This window comes from Eleutherodactylus coqui, chromosome 4, assembly GCF_035609145.1.
Source record: "Eleutherodactylus coqui strain aEleCoq1 chromosome 4, aEleCoq1.hap1, whole genome shotgun sequence".
NCBI classification, from domain to species: domain Eukaryota; kingdom Metazoa; phylum Chordata; class Amphibia; order Anura; family Eleutherodactylidae; genus Eleutherodactylus; species Eleutherodactylus coqui.
Window position 1 is genome coordinate 167,955,294 of NC_089840.1, and position 21,241 is coordinate 167,976,534.

Sequence of the window (21,241 nt, forward strand, 5' to 3'; positions counted from 1 at the left end):
GTGGGCCACACAATGGCCAGAATAAGCAGACATGTTTTTGTTCATTTTGAATGCCAAATTAATGCATTAATGTGAATTATAATCCTTGATTATACAAGTGCATATGTAAAATAGTGCAAACAAGTGTTTGAATTCTAACCCATTGTCTTATAGCAGAAGACATATCCAGTATGAAGAAGCATGAGAAATATTTCTGCCTAGGGAGTGCCTTTACAGCTACTCTATCTGGTGCTGAGGACCCCCTCTACGGACTGCAGTACACTTTGAATTTCAGCGGCTGCTATGAAGTAATACATTCCCCACAAGTAACCACAACTGATCGCGAGGCTGACTGTACTGCAAAAAGCAATTCAGGAAAAATGAAGCCTTTTGAATGACTGTTGGTATAGGTCTATGAGCTAAACAGGATAGATCTGAAACTCAGTTTAGCAGTTAACACATGGGCAAAATGGATAAAAGCTATAACAGTATCAAAAGACTGGTGTGGTTTTGTGGTAAAGACTATTCAATGGAAAATATCAAGTACATTTTTAATATTCTCTCCAAAATTTCTCTGATTTTCAGGCTACAACACAAGGTTTGCCGCCAAAATACGGGTGTGGTAGGCAAACCACGAGACCACTATTGTCATGGGTCTTCTCAGAGAATAATGTTGACAATATTGTGGCAGTAGTACAATTAACAATAATCCCTTTAACCTCTAATGTTCAGTTGAGGTACACAGCGTGATGCGAGCTCCAGAACATCGCAGCCCCTTGCCGATTATGTCATTTACTTCTGGAAAGAAAAAAAAAAAACCTCCACTATCCTTTCAATCATGAATTATAAAGCTCAGTGTACGAGTCGGCGAGCTCACACTACTATATTATATGAAAGCTCTTAATACCCCAGTACAAAATGAAAAAATATATTTTATGATCACCACTAGCTAGTTCATCACTCCCACTGGCAAGGAGGGGTAAAGCAGGTAGAAGATAAAATTGATCACAATCCGACAGCTGATCCCACCAGCAGGTCTATTGACTTCAGAGTGTCTTATTTATGACTGCATCTCTGCTGGGAAGTTGATCCAATGTATCACTGTCCTTTACAGGCTGAGAGGAGTTAAGCAGGAAGCCGAGCAGAGGAAGAGGTGGGGGGTGTTTGAAGACCTTTTAAAAGAATTTACACTGCAAAGAGGGAGACAAAATGAATAGCATCTGCAGCCCATCTCTGCTTGGCTCTTCCCTCCCTCCTTTCTAGAAGGTGCTGCAAAACAACTATATTAGGTTGATCTAAGTGGAAGGATCCCTCGGAGTCTAAAAGTCCTATATATTCTTAGAGTCTACTTTAGATTTAGACCTCAAAATGGTGTCAGAGGGTGCCACGGTAAATGAGGTGGTATTATTGTATCTTGACACCACCAGGAAGTACTGGTGGAAACAAGACTGACAGAGGGGTGACTCCCTCTGTAGCAGATTGGCTGGCGAGATGCCTCCATAGCAGGTCAGGCAGGTCTGTATGATTCTGTCGTCTGGGATGTGCATTGCTGCTCACAGTGCCCCCCACCCGCTCCCCTCTATCGGAGATGTTTTCCTGCGTTCCTGCTATCCCAGCAGCGTGCTTTCAGACTCCGCCCCCCCCCCCTTCTCCCGCTGCTTCACTCCTCCGGTCCCAGCAGCGTGGTAATCTTGAGACGGCAGGTCACACTCACCACCTTCCTGCAGTAACAATCCTCTGGTCGTAGGAGCCTGTAGATCTTCTGGACGCTACCCTCCGCTCACACTCCCCTTCCCACCCACGCTAGCGCAGATTACTTCCATGGCTCCTGCTGTCCTAGCAGTGTCGTTATCTGAACCCCCTGAAGTGCTCGGCTCCTCTGCTGCTCAACCTCCTCCACCCAAGATTCTGTGCCCTACCTAATGAGGGAGGACAGCATCACTACTGCTTTTAGGCTGCCCTGGAAGCTAAAGGTAAGTTTTGCTTCACACGCCAAGCTACATTCACTAGCGAGGTTGAACCTTCAAGCACCTTTTCTAATTCTGCCAATCAGGAGCCAGGGGTGTTAGAGGGGCGTTACTCCTGTCAAACCCCTAGCTTCCAGTAGCATCAAGGTACAATAATACCGAATGAGGTGATGCTATCGGAGTTAAAATATAGCTTGTGTAATAATCAACTATGAATACAAAACCCAAAATGATTAAAGGAGATGTCCCGAGGCAGCAAGTGGGTCTATACACTTCTGCATGGCCATAATAATGCACTTTGTAATGTACATTGTGCATTAATTATGAGCCATACAGAAGTTATAAAAAGTTTTATACTTACCTGCTCCGTTGCTGGCGTCCTCGTCTCCATGGTGCCGACTAATTTTCGCCCTCCGATGGCCAAATTAGCCGCGCTTGCGCAGTCCGGGTCTTCTCCTCTTCTCTATGGGGCTCCGTGTAGCTCCGCCCCGTCACGTGCCGATTCCAGCCAATCAGGAGGCTGGAATCGGCAATGGACCGCACAGAAGCCCTGCGGTCCATGGAGACAGAGGATTCAGGTAAGCGCTGTGGGGGTTGTTTTTTTAACCCCTGCATCGGGGTTGTCTCGCGCCGAACGGGGGGGGGGGGGGGGGGGTTAAAAAAAAAAAAAAACCCGTTTCGGCGCGGGACAACCCCTTTAATTTATACATAAAGTCAAATTAGAAGGAAGTGGAAGGCCATACCTGTATGTGGTGGTATATGTTAATACAGAACAACCTATCAATGATCAGATATTCTCATTAGTAGCAGTAACGAGCTTGGTTTTCATATTCTAATTAGCTCATCCTATATGTCTACATTTTTCTTCTCATTTTTCATAGTAACCTTCATCTGACCTTGTTTTACAACAGAAACCCCCAGTAGAAAAATCCAGTCCAGCTGTGTATCGATTTCAGAAGGAATGTGAACAGATTTTACAGCTGCCTTATCTCTCAATCTTAAAGAGAACGGAGTAAATGATTAGGTTTTAGCAAACATAAAAAGGGAGAGTCCTCCGCTGTTGATACCTTTATTGGCAGAGAAGATGACAACAGTAGATGTTTCAGAAGTGTCACCTTGTTCACATCCTCTACTTGCAGGATTCTATTCATCAAGTGCAAAGCAGTTAATGCAGTGAATGAAGCCACAACTGAACCTGCCCACAGACATTAGATATTTGTTGGCAGAATTCACAAAGAACAGCAGCCCAATGCTCTCAAAGGTGATACGTGGTGTCCTGTGCTAAACATGAATGATACTGGAGAGCTAGGGTAGAATTGTAACAAAACTACTTAAAAGTGTCTCATGAAGTTAAACCCCGTCCATATGGCCATCATATCACATGCTCCACGCTTAGATCCCTCACTATCAGCTAAAATGAAGATCAGCCAGGTATTAGTGTATCTTGACGCCACCAGGAAGCCCTGGTGGAGTCAAGATTGACAGGGGGGTGACGCCCCCTGTAACTTATGGGCTGCACAGCTCAGGTCCTCTCAGTTCCTGGCAGCACACTAAAGTAATGCTGCAACTGAAAGCCCTTTGAAGGCACGGCGGGCTGCAGCTATGGCTCTTTGGTTCCTCCACTACTGCAGGCGAGGAATGCGGTATCTAAAAAACCCCTTTACCCGGCGGCGCAGCAGAAGCCGGCACCCCACTCCGTGTATAAGAGGTGAGCGGGGTCGCAGGGGAAGATTGCAGCAGCGTAGTAAGCCTTCCCTGGCCGTCGTAACACAAGCCGGGACACCGCTCTGTGTAACAGCGCTGAGCGGCCTTCTCATTACTCAGTAGACGCAATGCCGTGAAGCGGCCAGCACTCCCTCACATAAGAGTACAATGGCGCTGCACAGCAGGGAGTACAGAGCGGCGGCCCTGTCCGCTACAACAAACTTCTGCAGAGGCGACCATGCTCCTGGCCCCCTGTGACTGTAGGCGGGGACAGGTTGCAAGTGCTGCAGCGCACCAGCTACAGAGCCCGCAGTCACTGTAGTGACTGGCGCCGTTCCAACGGACTTCTCCCTGCAAGAACAATGCTCTGCAGAGGCGGCCGTGATGCTGCTGTCGCTGTAGGTGTAGCCGCCGGCGGTGCAAGAAAACTGTTCTGTGGAGCCGGCTGTGCTGCTGCTGCCACTGAGTGTAGCCGCCGGAGCTTTGACAGCGGCATGATATGTCCCATTAAAGGGGTTGTCCCGCGCCGAAACGGGTTTCTTTTTTTTTCAACCCCCCCCCCCCCCCCCCGTTCGGCGCGAGACAACCCCGATGCAGGGACTTTAAAAAAAAAAACCGCTCAGCGCTTACCTTAATCCCCGCGCTCCGGTGACTTCTATACTTACCGGCTGAAGATGGCCGCCGGGATCCTCTTCCTCCGTGGACCGCAGCTCTTCGGTGCGGTCCATTGCCGATTCCAGCCTCCTGATTGGCTGGAATCGGCACGTGACGGGGCGGAGCTACACGGAGCCCCATTGAAGAAAGCAGAAGACCCGGACTGCGCAAGCGCGTCTAATTTGGCCATTCGACCATTTTAGACGGCGAAAATTAGGCGGGCTCCATGGAGACGAGGACGCCAGCAGCGGAGCAGGTAAGTGGAAAAACTTTTTATAACTTCTGTATGGCTCATAATTAATGCACGATGTACATTACAAAGTGCATTATTATGGCCATACAGAAGTGTATACCCCCACTTGCTGCCGCGGGACAACCCCTTTAACAGGTCCCCGAGTCGGTGTGCCAGCCAGTCAGTGGGAGGACTTGTGGGGCAGACGCTGGGGAGCACGCCCTGAATCCAATCAGACACAGGGGGCGTCACCTGGATGTCAAACTGCCTTCCTCTTGTGGACACACCCACCTTTCTGGTGGCGTCCAGGTACACTAATACCGATCAGCCCTTTACAAGCAGGTCCTGCTCTGGCTGCTTTCAGCTTCTTATTATATAGAGATGGAAATTCATATCAATGGCCAAGATGTAGTACTATGTCTACTGCAAGAAAAATGCCTGCCTGGCTCTGGCTTTCCCTAGCAAAATCAACAATTTGATGGGAAGCCAGGAACAGCACCCAGAGCAATTCAAAGTGCATCTGCCAAACCCAAAAGGAGTTATGTCTGAGGAGACAACCCCTGTGATACAGGGCCGTTTTAAAAAGTTTTTCCAGGGAGAATACTATTTATGATCTGCAGTCTCCTTAGGATAGGTCATCAATAGTTGATGGTCTGGGGTCCGTCACTCAGGACCCTGACCGATTAGCTGATTGTATGCCTGCTGACAGTACCACAATTAGAGAGGTCAGAGCTGAAGCAGCGGAAGTCTCCGTGCCAACCTCTGTGTAGTGGTCGGCAATTGTAACTGCAGGCATGGCTTGCAGTGATTTTATTGGCTGATGCGGCGCTAGATTAACCAATCAGAGCATTAGCTTGCTGGAGGCAGGGCATTTAAGCCCCGCTTTCAGGAAGAACTGCTCTGTCGGCAAGGACACAGCAGCGCCGCAGGCCATCTCAAAGGACCTGAACGCCAGCTGCTAGGTAAGTATTATTAGACACCCCCAAAAATAAGATACCGTGCCTCTTTTGAGACAAAGATTAATATAAGTCAGTGTCTTATTTTTGGGGAAACACGGTATCTATTCATCTATCTACAGCTGGTATAAGTTATACATCTCACTGTATTTACTGTATATAATTTCACACTTTACACAATAAAAAAACGCATCAAAAACACGTGCAGTTTTTAATAGTGTATGCAGCTTCTTAATGGCGTACGTGGTCTTTGAATACTGCATGCAGGATTATTATGTGTTTTTCTTAATTGTGGTTCTAAAGTACAACAAAAACATGAACACAACCTAAGGCCACTCTCACACGTGTGTTCAGAAAACGCAGCTTGAAATCATGGCATTTTTACCAGAATTTTGAGCTGCGTTTTTTAATGCATGGTACAGCGTTTGACAACGCTTTTTAAGGCACCCATCATTGTGATGGGAGAGTAGGTGCATTAAAAACACAAAAATAGAGCAGATACCTCTCGAAAATAGCGGCGTTAGGAACACCGGGCTCGAGTAACCCCATTAAAATCAATGGGAGTGTTGTACCACGGTTAGTATGGCGCTCGGGACCTCACATGGGGGAATTTGTCGCCTTCTGGATAAAAATTGCAGGATAATAGGTTGAACTGGATGGATGTCTTTTTTTCAGCCTTACAAACGATGTTACTGCTGGCAGGAGAGGTGCAGTCAGGTTTCGGATTAAACTTCAATTTTGGTGCAGAAATATATATTGAATTTAATGCAAACGTGTGTACATTGCCTACGACCACTCTCACACAGGCTTTTTTAGCACAGCACTAAACGGTGTCAATCACTGCCATTGCTTTCAATGGGGCTTCTCAGACAAGAGTTAAACTGCAGCGTTTTTAACGCTGCATTTTTCAAGCGTTTCTGCATTTTAAAATGTGATGCTTTGCCCATTAAAATTAATAGGGTGCATTTTCAGTAGCATTTTTTCAGTTCTGGCATTATCAGCTCACTTGGCTGCGTTTAAAACTGTGCTGAAAACGCAGTCAAACGCTCTCAAAGACGTATGTCAACGCAGTTGAAAGCGCAGTAAGCACTGCGTTAAAAGACACAGCGTTTTTTGAAGAGCCTGTGTGAGAGTGTCTGTAGGCTGTATGCACACTGGCGGAAATTCCGCAGCGGGATTTCGCACAGAATTTCCACTGTTAACGCTGCAATAGGATTGCATTGGTTTACGCAAACCAATGCAAACAGACGTGATTTTGATCGCGGAAAACTCACGCGATAAAAAAATCACGGCATGTTCTATTTCAGTGTGAGACTAGCACAGCCGCATCATCGCTGATGCGCTGGCTCTGCACTGCACACGTACGGCTGTGCGCCAGCCGCCACGTCCGCAGAGCGAAGATGCCGGACAGGTAAGTCGGAGATCAATGCAGGGGCATGGGTCGCATCCCACTGCGAGAATCTCGCAGTCGGAATCCGACCCAGCCATCTGCATTCGGCCTTACAGTGAATGGCAGATATGGAAGCAACTCAGCACACCATCTTTGTTTCACAGACTCTAGTATCATAGAATGTAGAGAGACTGTGCATATGTAACCACCTCTCAGTGGAAAATAGGGGATAGGGAACAAGGAATATTATGTACTGTCCTCAAGTAGGGTCCCAGCCCACATTATAATGAAGGCTGACTGTTACGTTCATCACTTTCACTTTACAATTCAGTTCTTATAAATTCAGAGCCTTCTTAAAAGGGTTGTGCCAAGTTGAAAAGTTATCCCGTACCCACAGGATAGGGAACAACTTTATGATCAGTGGGCATCCGGTCAGTTCCCAAGTGCATAGAGTGGAGGTTGTGCAGGTGCTCCATTCACTTTGAACTCATAATCTAAGATACGATTATTAAACGCTTCGGCAATGTCTAGAATCTCTGGAGGTCCCAGTGATCAGATCCGCACAGATCCCACAACTTGGCATAAACCTTTTAAGGGCAAGACTAGACAACAACTCTTTAAAGTGTACCTAACTTTTCACATAACTTTACAAAATAAGTTGCCATGTGCATGTACATGAGGAACATCACCATTTCTGGCCATTTTATGGTACGTTTCACTCTTTTCCCATCTATATAGGCTATATCTTTGGTTTTGAGTTCTCCATCAGCTAGTGGGGGGAGTCTTAGCTATTATGCTGTCTTCCATACACGGTGCACAGAAAAACTGCCAATTCTGTCTATGGCACACTCACAGAGAAATAACATCATGTTGAACAATAGAGAAGTACTGAGCAGTGGAGATGCGATTTCAGAACCTATAACGCAGTAAACAATTACTATTATCTGCAGGCATATCTGTGTGTCTGTTTCTTTGCCTCTACTCTCTAAAGACTTTAATAACCAGCATGAGTCATTACCTCCTCCACTTGCTATTCTCTGTCCTTATCTCTGTTACTTGAGAAGGTATTCATTTGATAACAGGTAATAAATAGCAAATTAGTAGTCATAAATGTGTGCACTTCCATTCGGAAGAATGTCTCAAGTGGGATAACACAAAGCTCTGCACAGTGGTGTTCAACATTTTTATTAATGTTCTGAGGATGGGATTTTGGGAAAACATATCAAATTTGCCAAAAACACAAAGCTAGGAGGGATAGCCAAAAAGATCTAGGCAAGCTTGAACAGTGGGCCTAGACTAACAGAATGGTATTTAACAAGGATAGTCCTACATCTGGGCAACAAAAATGAAAAAAAGCACATACAGAATGGGAGGAACTGGGCTAAGCAGCACATGTGAAAAGACTGGGTTATAATAATAGATCACAGATTGAACATGGGTCAACAGTGTGATGCAGCAGCAGAAAAAGCCAACCACAATTATGGCATGTATTAAGAGAAGCATAGAGTCTAGATCACGTGAGGTAATTATCCCCCTCTACTCTTCCTTGGTCAGACCTCATCTGGAATACTGTGTCCAGTTCTGGGCCCCCTGATTTAAAAAAGACATAGACAAATTGGAGCAAGTTCAGAGAAGAGCTACCAGGATGGTGAGCGGTCTGCAAATCATGTCCTATGAGGAATGGTTAAAGGATCTGGACATGTTTAGCTGAGAAGGCTGAGAGGAGACTTAATAGTGGTCTACAAATATCTGAAGGGCTGTCACAGTGCAGAGGGATCAGCCCTATTCTCATCTGCACAAGGAAAGACTAGAAGCAATGGGATGAAACTGAAAGGGAGGAGAGACAGATTAGATATTAGACAGTGAGGGTGATCAATGAGTGGAACAGGTTGCCGTAGGAGGTGCGAGTTCCTCTTCAATAGAAGTCTTTAGAGGCTGGACACTGGGATGATAGAGTGAATCCTGCATTGAGCAGGGGGTTGGATCCGATGACCCTGGAAGTGCCTTCCAACTCTACCATTCTATGATTCTATGAGAAGGAAAGGAGCCGTCTGAATAGTCAGCACTTTGACATTTTTGTGCTGAAAAATCACTAATTTTGATAGTTATTTGCACTTTTGGTAGTTATCTCATTGGCAATCATATTAACACAAGTTGTTAGTAAAGTTAGTACACTTTTGAAGAGTGCCTGGATTTTCAGATACCCTTTTAAAATAAACCGCACAGTGTGCACACATAAGGAATAACACTACTTCTGGCATTTATTACTATCCCCCCCTCCCCATTTCCCCTCACCAGGTTGTATTTGTAATTCTCAGATCTCTTTGGTGGAAGGAGACTGCGGATATACTGTGTTCTATGCACTGTGCACAGAAAAAACTGCATAGTCTGCTCCCTAATTATAACATGCAGAGAAATGTCATAAGGGAGGACACTAGAGAAGTTAGTGAAGTACTGAGCAATGGGGATATAAGTAAACAACAGTAAATCACTCACCACTAGGGCTCCTTCCCACGGACGGATTTCTGCCGCGTAATATGCGGCGAAAATCCGCCGCGTTGCCCGCAGCCATTAGGTTCTATTGAACCTAATAGCTCAATGCTCACGGTGCGGTATTCCATTGCAGTCTTCAATAGATAATTTGCAGGGTCCGTCATTTGAGATCCCCCGCCGATCAGCTGATTCCTAGTGCCGCTGTCACTATGGAAAGCACAGGTAGCACATCGCACTGACCATTGCACAATTCCACAGGTTGAATTTAATGGTAGCTGCAGCTGCAATACCACCCTGGGTCGCTGCACTATGGTCAGCACGATCATCTTCCTTTGAGTGGTTATCATCTAGTGTGTTATATTCCAAAGCATAATATGCCAACAACAGATACTTGCGGGACAGTAATGCGCCATTTGTGCACATTAGAATAGGACACCGTGGGGTGGCTGGATTTCTTCTGTTGCCGTGCACCGATGGTACCTAGACCAAAGGCAACATCTGCATTAAGTTTCTTCTGAGTACTACGGTTTTCCCCCATACTCCAAAAATATACTAATATGTTCATTTAGATAGTGAGCCCCAATAGGGACTGATAAGTCATGACAATCTCTGTACCATGCTGTGGAATGCATGTGAGCAATATAAGAGTTAAAATGTAATAAATAAACCAGACCCCGTTGACATCCACCAGATTTGTTGAGAATTATATAATATTTACTAACTGGGGTGTGAACCCCATCACATTCGATTTTTTTTTTATCCGAGAGCCATCACCAACCCTGCCTGCTTTGACTAGTGCCACAATGCAGACTATTAATTGATATTACAATATGTTTAACATACCATGAATGAAAAGCCTTTTCCTTTTCTATGATTGCTGTCTAATTTACTAATGGTTTTTATAAAGCAATTTATGTAATAAAGCATCTCCTATAGGTTAAATAAAGAAGACGCCTGTAGTCCTCATTGAATCGCAATGACCTTTAAACAGCAGATCTTGGCATCATTATCTGATTGTACATTTTGTAGATCATAAAGCAATGCAGCAGCACTGCCACCTTCTACCAACCTCTCCCCGATCAACCCCCCCCTCTCATCCTCCCTCCCCGATCAACCCCCCCCCTCTCATCCTCCCTCCCCGATCAACCCCCCCCTCTCATCCTCCCTCCCCGATCAACCCCCCCCTCTCATCCTCCCTCCCCGATCATCCTCCCTCCCCGAGCAACCCCCCCTCTCATCCTCCCTCCCCGAGCAACCCCCCCTCTCATCCTCCCTCCCCGAGCAACCCCCCCTCTCATCCTCCCTCCCCGAGCAACCCCCCCCTCTCATCCTCCCTCCCCGAGCAACCCCCCTCTCATCCTCCCTCCCCGAGCAACCCCCCTTCTCATCCTCCCTCCCCGAGCAACCCCCCTCTCATCCTCCCTCCCCGAGCAACCCCCCTTCTCATCCTCCCTCCCCGAGCAACCCCCCTTCTCATCCTCCCTCCCCGAGCAACCCCCCTTCTCATCCTCCCTCCCCGAGCAACCCCCCTTCTCATCCTCCCTCCCCGAGCAACCCCCCTTCTCATCCTCCCTCCCCGAGCAACCCCCCTTCTCATCCTCCCTCCCCGAGCAACCCCCCTTCTCATCCTCCCTCCCCGAGCAACCCCCCTTCTCATCCTCCCTCCCCGAGCAACCCCCCTTCTCATCCTCCCTCCCCGAGCAACCCCCCTTCTCATCCTCCCTCCCCGAGCAACCCCCCTTCTCATCCTCCCTCCCCGAGCAACCCCCCTTCTCATCCTCCCTCCCCGAGCAACCCCCCTTCTCATCCTTCCTCCCCGAGCAACCCCCCTTCTCATCCTCCCTCCCCGAGCAACCCCCCTTCTCATCCTCCCTCCCCGAGCAACCCCCCTTCTCATCCTCCCTCCCCGAGCAACCCCCCTTCTCATCCTCCCTCCCCGAGCAACCCCCCTTCTCATCCTCCCTCCCCGAGCAACCCCCCTTCTCATCCTCCCTCCCCGAGCAACCCCCCTTCTCATCCTCCCTTCCCCAGCAACCCCCCTTCTCATCCTCCCTTCCCCAGCAACCCCCCTTCTCCTCCTCCCTCCCCGAGCAACCCCCTTCTCCTCCTCCCTCCCCGAGCAACCCCCCTTCTCCTCCTCCCTCCCCGAGCAACCCCCCTTCTCCTCCTCCCTCCCCGAGCAACCCCCCTTCTCCTCCTCCCTCCCCGAGCAACCCCCCTTCTCCTCCTCCCTCCCCGAGCAACCCCCCTTCTCCTCCTCCTCCCTCCCCGAGCAACCCCCCTTCTCCTCCTCCCTCCCCGAGCAACCCCCCTTCTCCTCCTCCCTCCCCGAGCAACCCCCCTTCTCCTCCTCCCTCCCCGAGCAACCCCCCTTCTCCTCCTCCCTCCCCGAGCAACCCCCCTTCTCCTCCTCCCTCCCCGAGCAACCCCCCTTCTCATCCTCCCTCCCCGAGCAACCCCCCTTCTCATCCTCCCTCCCCGAGCAACCCCCCTTCTCATCCTCCCTCCCCGAGCAACCCCCCTTCTCATCCTCCCTCCCCGAGCAACCCCCCTTCTCATTTTCCCTCCCCGAGCAACCCCCCTTCTCATTCTCCCTTCCCCAGCAACCCCTCTCAGCCTTCCTCCAAACTCCCCTCTCATCCTCCCTCCCAACCCCCTCATGTTACTCTTCTGTGTATGAAGTCTCAGGAAATACCAAGGAACACATTCAGTCTCCTCCAATGAAGGGACCACGTGACCAGCAAGGACCTGCATTTCTCACACAGAAATATCTTATTCCAGGAGCCGCTGCCTTCTCCTCCTCCTCCTCCTCTACTTCACTCATCAGCAGTTTTTTTCCTGGTTAACACACTGTATTCATTTCTTCCCTTGAATTAGAGGCTGAAGCTCATCTCATGTTGACCGGCTTCCAGTTCTATAAGGCGTTTTAAGAGCTGAATGCATCACTCTAGCATTCTTCCGAGAAAAAGCATTTCAGGTCAATGTGCTATCTTTGTCTCCATTCTCATCTACAAGGGTAAAGGTGTGTCTGGCATTTACAAGGTTAAAGAATCAAACTACATTGATATATTTCACATTAAGGCCCCCTGTGCACGGGCGAGGCGGAATATCGCTAGTGATATTCCGCCACCGGGGAGCAGGGGAGAAAACTGTCAGTTCTGTGCGGTGAGCCTACCTGACAGATAGGCTCAACGCAGAGAATCCGGCAAATCGCAGTATGCTGCGATTTGAGTACGTGAGCAGAGAATCGCTATGATTTTCCGCTCGTGGACAGCGGGGCTGCGCTTTCCATAGCAACGTAATGGAAAGCGTGCACAGCGTTACTTGCGACCGGATTAACTTGCAACCTTCAGGTTGTGAGCGAGAGCTTACACTCTGCGCCACACGTGTAAATAGTTATTCTTACTGAATACCACTGTATGGAATAAAGTAGTTTACTTTACTATTCCATACCTTTATTTTTGCAGTATGCAGACATACACCAGGCAGATCGGGGCCAAAAAATCCACACTTTTTAATGCAGCCGTAGGAATTTGGTGGCAAACATGATCTTCAATATTCACACCCTTTAAAGAAGTTGTCCAGCTGTCAACTGTCGTCATGCCTATCCCTCAATATTAGATCAGCAGGGCTCTGCAATCTGGGGCCCCGGCAGTTGTTCGCTAGGCCAGTGTGCTTGTGCACTGATTTCTGCAGGAAGCAGACAACTCCGAATGAGAACTCTGCCCGTAATACCAAGCCTATACACAAAGTGGGAGAGAGTCGCCACTCTACATGATGGGGGGGGGGGAGGGGGAGAGGCTGGTGTTGCACGGCCCTCATGAATCAGAGATCCATTCAGAGTCAAAATTTAAAGTGTGTTTATTCTGAAATGCTGCAGTGTTTCAGAATACAATCTAGTCGGGCTCCGTGCACTATTTATAGTGAGTTAGCGTAGGTACTGACGGAAGCGGTGTGGCCTCGGCGCGGCCCGTCAGCCTATGCGTTTTGGCCAAAATGCAGTACCAACACCCGCATTTTATTAGTATGCATTTGTACATAGTTAGCTAGTTGGTGGGGGAGCCCAAGATGTCAGCCAGTGTGGCCCACTTTAGAGATACAGGGCAACCCGCTGTTATATCAGCCAGGGTTGATATCCTGTATGGTGAGTCACTATCCATTTGTGGCTGACATCTTTGGTATCGTTCACATGTGCAGGCTATTAGTATATGCAGTTACTCCTCCCCAATCTGGGCTGGGTTGAGTGGGTGACTGCATATTAGCCTGCCAAGAACAATCTGCTCCTCCACATTATTGTCTGGCTGACTGCATATCTCCAGGGCTTATGGCCATTGCGCCTGCCCTACGGCGATTGTGCCTGCCTTATGGCGATCGTGCCTATGGCGACAGTGTCTGCTTTGCAGACCTTCAGGTATTGTATTTTTGGCTTTTTCTGTAAATCATGTTTCACATCAACACTAGACTCTTAGTCACTGCTTTCTGAAATGCACGCATCAGGTACTAATAAAGAAGGATGGTTTATAATTCTCGTCTGGTGCTAGAGTGCAACTACTATTGTTTATGGTTTTGTATTACCTGTCAGCCGAGACAATATCTTCTTCTATGCATTAAGCCCTACCTGGATTCAGCTGTGTGCCCTATGGGGGTGAGTCAATTCATATATCCCCTGTGACATTATTTATTTCAACACCTTTAACATCCGATAAATCTTCCATACATTATGTCACGCAGCAAATTATTAGGACTTCATTGGACACTTACCAAGCATAAACAATTATCAATATAGGAGAATTTGCAAGCTTTGATCAGCACAGCATTAATTTACAAGATACCAATTGTTTCGACAAGTCACAGTAATGAAGGTAAAGGTTTTTTCGCTTCGTCACCTAACTTTAGGGCGTTTGGAAGAGACACTCACTTGCATTTCCCAATGCACTTTTCCCCTTCAGGCTTCCTTTCTGTCTTTCACTTGTCTAACTCCATTCTCCTAAAATAAATTGGAAGACAAATACATTAGCTACTGCAATGTTACAGAAATTATACAGGATCTCAGTGTTACAAAACACTTTTAGGCAACACTTGTGCGCCTGAAGGAGACTGAACGCAAAATGACCAATGTTTAGCAGTAAAAGCCGATCTAGCCAAAATAAGGCTCCCCTACTAAGGACCACACCAATCTATAGGAGTAGAAATGCATTAAATTTATAAGTAGAGATGAGCAAACCTACTCGTTTCGAGTAATTACTCGATCGAGCACCGCGATTTTCGAGTACTTCCGTACTCTGGTGAAAAGATTCGGGGGGCGGGGGGAGGCGTGGCGGAGCGGGGGGTAGCAGCGGGGAACAGGGGGGAGCCCTCTCTCTCTCCCTCTCCCACCCACTCCCCGCTGCAACCCCCCACTCACACACAGCGCCCCCCGAATCTTTTCACCCGAGTACGGAAGTACTCGAAAATCGCGGTGCTCGGGCGAAAAAGGGGCGTGGCCGAGTAGGTTCGCTCATCTCTATTTATAAGTCATTTGTGAACCAAATCAATCCCCTATGAGAAATCATCTACCGTAATCCATTTCTAGAGAATTGATGGATTCTATTTTAATCAATATATTTCAATTTATAAATAGCAATATTAAATGGAGTTCTCTGTGAATGTTATACGATAGACAGATAGAAGCATTTCCTAAAGGGAAGCTTGTAGTTTGGGGGCAGCTGATGAGGAACTGCAATATTAGTAATTTTTTTGTATAATCGGCTATAGTTGTACCCATCACCATTGTGGACGATACCGATGACAATACTTTCATGGCATAACATCCAGATACAATTGTGGGCGGTCTCTGCTCTTTATGGTGCATTTACTTAATTATAAAAGTCTTTGATAGGAAAACCTTTTTAAAGTTAATGTCCACTCTTTTTTTACCTTAATGGTTCAAAATTTCCTTAATTTACCTGGTTGGAGCTTTGTCTGTTTAACATATCCAAATCCATTGTATAAACGTGTAGTTATGACCTATTTCTGTACATTTTTCCCAATTTGTAAAGTTCTGCGGAATATGTTGGTGCAATATAAATATTATATTATTAATTAGCCTATTACATTACTAATTAGTTAGTTGATAAAATTCTGCCACCAATGGGGGGAATCATAAAGGTTTACTGCATGTCATTTATAACAGAGCTCAATATTGAAATAGTATACATTAAGCTCCCCCTAGTGGTGGCAGACTTTTAACATTCCTGTATATTATAAATTTGGTGCTCTATGACAAAAAAAGAGCTCTGACCACTATAAAGATATATTAATAAATCATTTGTCATAGAAAATTGTGCCTAAAAACAACATTATTTTAAAAGGGGAATATTTATTTTCATCCACCCAGCATTTGAACTGCCTCTGTGTTCCATTCACATGATACAGGCTGCAGGATTATTAGCCAGCACAAATGCAGTCGAAAATGGATCAATGTAATAGTTTACTTGGCATAAACTAAAGCTTCAGATTAAATAATTGAGCTAACAACATACTCTGGTTTTCCAAAATAATCAGTGGTGAAAACACCCCGTAGTACTATTCTTACTGCTATATTAGAGGATGGTGGCACTGCTTGTTTACATAAGTCATATTCACGGACAAGAAGCTGTCAGTAGAAGCGCTAACTAAAAAAAAACGGAATTTCAGTAAATATAAATCTATTTCAATAGTAAGTGAGGCTTTAACATGTTTACTAGAAGAAATTAGATAAAATGCTCCTATAGCTAACCGTCCTCTGGCAACCGGTAATGTGGACATTTTAATTAATAAAATATTTGCAGGTATTCCTGTTAATTGCCAGCACTGTTCTTTTGCCAGTATTACAAAAAAAAAAAGTTATTCCCTTCTCAAAACAGAGAATGTCTTTAAGGCACAACACAAGGTCAGAGAGGACGAGTGCTCCCCGCACCCCGTGTGCTCCTCAAATCCTGGACAATCATCTCCTAATAAAGCATTGCTCCCCAGCACTTCGACACACCAAGGCAGCTTTATGTTCTCTTCAGAGAAGTTGTGGAGGATGCCTGTGAACAGTAGAGCAGATCCTCTAGAACAATGCCACAATTGTTATCCTGGAGGGTGGAGGGAATACAAGTCATGAATCTACACCTCAGCAGCAGGGATATCAGTGGGGAGCTGGAGGAGAGCCGGATATCTGCCAACAGGCCATGCAAATGTTGTGTTTCTCCGCTGCTCCAGTTAACCCTTGTGTAAAGACACCAGTTGGCAATCTGTGCATAAATATAGCTTAATTCTGGTAATTACAGTGACCACCAATTTGCAGCTTGCGCCATCCTTTACATACAAGAATCAGTCCAGGGCTGGATGCTCCCGCACTGGTAATTGTGATAGGATATGTGGAATATGCTGTCCTGCAGTCATCAGATTAGATAATCAGTGGTCTATGAACAGACTGCTAATGTGCTTTTAGATGGCTCATGGAAGCTGTATAGCTATAGGGCAAAGGGAAACTGTCATCCCATTTTCTACATTAATTTAAATTATTTTAAATGACAAATGAAAAAGGCAGCAAAAAAGGGAAGAAAGTTCAGTCCGTAGTTAGTGATGCAGCCTTTTTTTAACCCCCACCCCTTGTCAGATTAAAAGTTTAAGGATATGTAGATATACACCGTTTTATAAATTAAAACAATATGTACATTTTATACTACACAAAACAAGGCCTTAAGGTTTTTTGTCTTTTAAAATGATCCCACAGTGCATACTATGTTTCAATGTCCCACATTCAATACCAAGGGTTAAACAAGAAAGTTACTCTAAATCCATAGAACACAGGAAAGTACACATAACAGGGAAGTGCTGTAATAAAAAATATAAAGATCATGTTTTGGTATGAGCTCTTCAACTGCTAACCAAAAGCTGTGGCTCCAAGGCCGATTGTCATTTCTATTAAGCGATCCATATCCAGTACATTACGTTTTTTGCTGCGGATATCATGTAGACAATCTAATGTCTATTGGGCCTGACATGACCATTGCTAGTAGGCTGCTGTCATGGGGCAAACAAGATAGATTCTTCTTACTGTTTCATGTGGAGATCAGCATCACCAAAGGCTTCTGGCAGCTGCTCATCCCTCTGCTCTGTTTAACTAATATTCGAAGAGGGGCTATGGCTTTCAGGCTGAAATAAGAAGTCCAAGCATGGAGCTGTAAGGCAATGTGGATGGTAAGTTGTCCCAGGTAGTTTGCAGACCACTGGTAATTACTGCACAGGAGACTATAGATCGGAAGAAGATATGTATTATGTTATGTAACAGAGAAAGATTTTAAATACCAGTATGTCCATTACTCTTCCAGAGAGTCACAACTCCAAGAACCCTGGCAGAGCAGGTAAGTCTCACAAAACAACCCTTGGCAGCTGCCACTTACCTGCTCTGCCAGTATATGCATTTATACTGCTCCTATGAGGTATAGTACGTAAGGCAGAGCACTCCTTGTGGCAGTAGTTGTCATTGCTTCTGGAAAACAACTGCAAAAAAAAGAACCTGGTGCGCAGCGCAGCCGTCCAAAGAAAGGTCCATTAAGCAGTTCGGTGGAAATAAATATTTTTTATTATTTAAAATTCCAGCAATAAAACACATTTTGCGACAGAAAGCCTCTTCATCAGTTAGCTGGGATATACTGCAGCATATAATGCAATTGATCTATAGCGAACCACAAAACCTTATAAATCTGGCAGCAGTGGCAACAACAAGGCTATACCAGTGCCAGTTAGCCGGTTGGTACAGCCCTGTTATTGCCACTAATGTCTAATGTTATAATGTCTTGCAAACTTCATCCACTGATCAACCGCAGTATTTGCGGTCTATATCCCAGCGTAACTGATGAAGAGGCTCTCCTTCTCAAAAGAAGTTTAATTACTGGAATTTTAAACAATAAAATAGTTTTTTCCACTGAACTGCAAAGGAAGAGACTAGCTTTCCATTATCCTGTACTTTAATGGTGGTACGGCACATGGGACATAACATGGTGCATGGCAAGAGAGATTTAATAAATAAATCTTGGTATTTGTATAGCGCCAACTTATTCCGCAGCGTTTTCAGGTAATTATTACTTATTACCCCCCACCAAGCTGGGTTCTTATTTTACCGACCTCAGAAGGATGGAAGGCTGAGTCAACCTCAAGCCAGCTACCTGATTCACACGGGGATTGAGAACTTGCAACCTTCAGGTCGTAGGCAAGAGCTTACACTCTGCGCCACACGAGGCTCTATAGATTTAAAGGGAAAACTTTAAACTGACTTTATACAGTATGTCACCTTGTGACCCATTCAGCATCTGCTTCTGGAGAACCCAGCTGTGCGTTCTGCTTATGTGGCATGGCTCAGTGCCTGAAACAAGCGCCAGGCTACATGGACTGCCACCACGACATCCAAAACAAGCTGCCAAGCAGGTAAGGGAAGCTGAGAGGTATCAACAGCCTTGGAGAAACCCAACCTGAGCTGTGCCTAAAATTCCGCTTTAACATTTAATGACCTGGGACAACTGAGTGACGACTACTATTGAAAATGTAAGACTATTTAAACCAAACCCATCATGTCCCACATAAACCAAGTTCTGGTGCTGTTGGGCACACGACGGGGAGCCGGGGGATGGATATTTTTTTTATACTGACCTGCTCCCTCCCAAAGGTCACGTTCATCTAAGGCTCCTTTTACACGGAACGATAAATCATTCACACTATTACAGAGTTTGCTCATTCTCCCATGCAGTCTGTATATACAGGCAGATAAATAGTTCACAGGTGCATTCAGTCATTCACATTCACTGAATAACGAAACGATCGCTGTTCACACGCAACGATGAGCAAACAATTATTGCAGAAAATGGGCGAATGAGCCGCGAATAAATTTGTTGTTCAATCGGTCGCCGAGTTTGCACTGAACTATTATCGTTCAAATTCGCATGATCCAAAGATTTTTTGAACGATAATCGTTCTGGGTAAAAGGGCTCCGAGGGTAACAAACCTGATTCTGAAAGGAACAGACCACCAAAATAAAAAAGAGCAAACCAGATCACTACTTTTTTTAACTTAAAAAAACAACAACAAATAGCTTCTCTCTAATTTGCTGCTGTGTGTAACCCTGCTCTTCACTACATTTCATCAACGGGGCAGTGTTATTTGTGTTTTAGGCTAAGGACAGCACAATGCTGCTTTTCCCTTTATAATGTCGGTGGCTTACAATTTTAATTGCCACTAATTGCCATTTTAGCTGTGTAACCGATTTATAAATAACGACAACACCTTGGCACCAAATGCAACAGCACAGTGCAAACAAGTGCAAAGAGAGTACAATAAATATTAGAGCTGTAATTAATTTGTAATTATCTGCAAGAGTAAAACATTATCACCAGACTTGTTGGACTATAAGGCCTCGTTCACAAGAGCGTGGTTTTAGCGCCTTATAGGTGCGTGAAAAGATCGCATCTAATAGAACCAATGGTTTCCTATAGAAGCGTTCACATGAAGTTTTTGTTGTGCAAAAAGCTCACACCTAATAAAAAAAATATGTGCGTGTGCAAAGTTCGCATATAAGGACTGTGCTGCGAAAAGATAGGACCTGACCTCTATTTGGTGCGCGATGCGCGGGAGTTTACATTGACTTCTACGCACCATGCAGCTCCTGATCGTGTGAACGGGCAATTTCACAGCTAAATAAGCTTGAGACTTACTAGCTGGAAATCACCCGTTCACGCTATTTTAGTGCAGTGTAGCTGTGATCCTTTCACGTGCCTTTTCTGCGCTAAAACCACACTCGTGTGAACGAGGCCTCAGACATACTCCAGGTTTAGATAATGAAATGCATGGGGAAAAAATATTTCACACTAATGAAAGTTCCCCTGGTGGTCTGAGGAAGTGGAGGGGTCCCTACAGCTCACTTTACTGCTCTAGCTTAGAACCTACTTCTTTGGCATTCTAGAATAGGTGGGGAGTTAGTAGCTAAAATTCCACTCCTATTACACTTAGCATGTCCTCCTCTTTTAATCATTGAAACAAATTGCAATGGCATATTTAAATACCGAATTAGATTTTGCTATCCATGTAAATATCCGTGTAAGGCCTCTTTCACATGCCAAAGTTACCTGCGCAAAAAAATTGCAGCTAAGTGCACGAAAAAAATTGCATTAATGGACAATTTCCCGTAATCAAGCCATGAGCTTAATAACGGTGAAATTGTCCATTCACACGATCGGGAGCTGCGTGTTGCAGGAAGAATGCGCTGCTGTTCGGAATTCCCTCGGTCGGCAGAAATCCTCCAAATGACTTCTAGTGTCTAAACTACAGACACCGGTCTTCTTTTTCAAGTGTTGGACGCAGCTAAGCTCCCTCCCCCTCCCTTTTTGTCCTGCTCCCCATGGAAACTCCTGCGCACCGCGCACCAAAGTTAGGTCCGGTCCTATCTTTTCATGCAGCAGGGAATCTCAGTTGCAGGGTTTCAGTCGCTCATGTCCTATTACTTTAGGTGTGTTTTTTTTCCACGCTTAAAATTCTTTTGTCTGAACCCAGTGGTTCTAATAGTCGTGATTTTTTTGCCCTTGTAACTTAGCTGCGCAAACACCCTCGTGTGAAAGAGGCCTAACATGTCTGCTTGTCCTGCTTTGTCTTTTTTTTTTTAAAGCATTTTCTGAGTACATTTTTGAAATCGTGCTGACCATATCCAAAAATCAGCATAAAAAAGCCTGTGCTCACCAATCCAAGATATCCGCGGCTCAGGGTCGAGTACGCCTAATTTTTTTAACACAGCCAGGATAGTTTAAACAATTAAATTAAAATATTACTCAAAAAACGGCTTTAAATACTTTAGGCCCCCTGTCCACGGCCG

General features: G+C 45.6%; 1 protein-coding gene across 7 annotated transcripts in view; it reads right to left on the reverse strand.

The window, feature by feature from the left end:
• Positions 1-21,241, reverse strand: part of ZMIZ1 (zinc finger MIZ-type containing 1) — a 407,596-nt gene that overhangs the window by 144,735 nt on the left and 241,620 nt on the right. For 6 of the 7 annotated variants that reach the window (XM_066600362.1, XM_066600356.1, XM_066600357.1 and 3 more), the window contains one exon: positions 14,294-14,362. The exons of the other annotated variant lie outside the window; for it this stretch is intronic. The gene's annotated coding sequence lies outside the window, so the exon portion shown is untranslated. The remainder of the gene's footprint in view (positions 1-14,293; positions 14,363-21,241) is intronic. 7 annotated transcript variants of the gene reach the window in all.